Source organism: Ochotona princeps, chromosome 18 (assembly GCF_030435755.1).
Source record: "Ochotona princeps isolate mOchPri1 chromosome 18, mOchPri1.hap1, whole genome shotgun sequence".
Classification (NCBI taxonomy): Eukaryota; Metazoa; Chordata; class Mammalia; order Lagomorpha; family Ochotonidae; genus Ochotona; species Ochotona princeps.
Window position 1 is genome coordinate 21615279 of NC_080849.1, and position 2090 is coordinate 21617368.

Consider the following 2090-nt stretch of genomic DNA (forward strand, 5'->3'; position numbering starts at 1 on the left):
GGAAAAGGCTTTCCTATCTGCCTTTCCTGATCCTCCTGTCCACAGTGTAAAGCTCAGCCGGGGTGGGTGAGGGATAGCCCAGGAGGCTGGGAAAGGTGGCTGATAAGGCTGTACCTGCAGAATGCAGCCCCCTCCTCAGCCAAGCAGTGGAGCAGTGGCGTATGGATTCACCAGGGTCGAAAAGAGCCTATAGCACTTCATAACACATTCCTTTGCCACCCAAACCACACTTTTACAGCCCCCTAATAAAAATGACACCTCCCATTACCTGGGCACGACATTCCTGGCCCCACTGTCTGTACTGGGCCAGTGAACCTTGCCCAGAAGCACTCCCAACACAGCTTGTTTTTAAGCTGAACTTTGTTCTGTGTGGATTTGTGCTTCTGAACATGAACTCGAGCCTTAAACAGAGCAGCGGAGAGATAGGTCAGGGTCTCACATTGCTGGGGTGGAGGTGCTGGCCGGGTTGTTAACACGCAGAGATACTACAGTTTGCGTCTCAAAATGGGAGGGAAATGATTGATTTTTTTTTTGAGTTGGGAAATAGGAGCTCAACTTTGCAGAAAGTCTTTCCAAGAGAAATACAGTAGCTGGGGGTTGTTGCCTTGTGGGATGAAGCTGGTGGTCTGATCTCAACACACACCTCAGCTCAACCTTGCCAGCCAGGGCACCCCTGGGGGAGAGGCCCATGGTAGGTGATGGGTCAGCAGAGGCCAAGCCCCAGCTGTCCTTGTGTCAAGGTGTGTCTCTGTTGTTGTTTTGAGGTTGGTCTCTGGAGGCTGTTTACTTCCTACAGGGCATCCCTCTAGAGCAGGATTTTTTCCTAGAGAGGACTTGGGTCCCCAGCTTCAGCATCACCTGGGTGCTTGGTGAGTGTCGACACTAGGAAGTCAGGACAGAAGTGGGCATGCCTGGGACTCAGCATCCTTGGCTAGGCTGCATAGTTGCTAGCAAGTGAATGCCTATGTCTTGTTTAAAATTCAGGCCACAGACAGGAATGAGAAAAGGATGAAACTGTGAATTTGGCACAGATGCCAGCTTCTGCATTTTCTGTGAATATAAAATAGGAGCCACTATGAGCCTGGCAACAAGGATCAGATGCTTCATGTTTAGAAAATGTGTGCTCAGTGTTAGCAGATTCCTTTCTCTGTTATTGTGATACAATTTCCTGTCCTACCCACTTGGGAGGTGGTGCAGCTCAGCACATTGCTGTGCAGCTCGTCCCTAGAACTCGCTTCATCCTGCAAAGTGCTGACATTTTAAACCCACCGATTTTCCTCCCCCTCCCTTTCCCCGGTCCCTGGACATCACCATCATGTCCTCAATCCCGGATTCTCACTCCTCAACGTCCCTCATTTGTGTGGCCTTTTGTAACCGACTGACTCCTTATAGCATCATTTAGCATTGTGCCCCACAGATTTCTAAGTGCTGAAAATTGCTTGGGGACAAGGTGCTGCCGAGTGACACGCCCTGGTGGATGCCCCTGGAACAGCTGTCTCAGACTTCAGTTGTCCCCTGGATTCTGGTGACTGTGACACTTCCTTTGGGGTTGTTCTCAGCTTTGGGGGCACGTCACAGACATGAGATCTGCACATCTTTTGGGCCCACCTCTGTCCAACCACCTTCCCTGCCCTAGCATCCTGATTTGAGAAGCTCCAGGGAAGTGGATGGGAAGTAAGTCTGCCACGTAATGGTCCAGGATGGTGGCTCTAGAACAGGGGGTCTACACTTGGCTGTACTTTGCTGGGAGATTCTCAGGGGGGTTCCTCCCTCCCTGTTCTCTGCTCTGTGCAGTGCTCCCTGGAACAAGGTTCCTACCACGGTATCTGCTGGATTCTGTATAAAAAGCAACCTTGGGGGGCCCAGCGGCGTGGCCTAGTGGCTAAGGTCCTCGCCTTGAAAGCCCCGGGATCCCATATGGGCGCCGGTTCTAATCCCGGCAGCTCCACTTTCCATCCAGCTCCCTGCTTGTGGCCTGGGAAAGCAGTTGAGGACGGCCCAATGCATTGGGACACTGCACCTGCGTGAGAGACCCGAAAGAGGTTCCAGGTTCCCGGCTTCGGATCAGCGCGTACCGGCCCGTTGCGGCT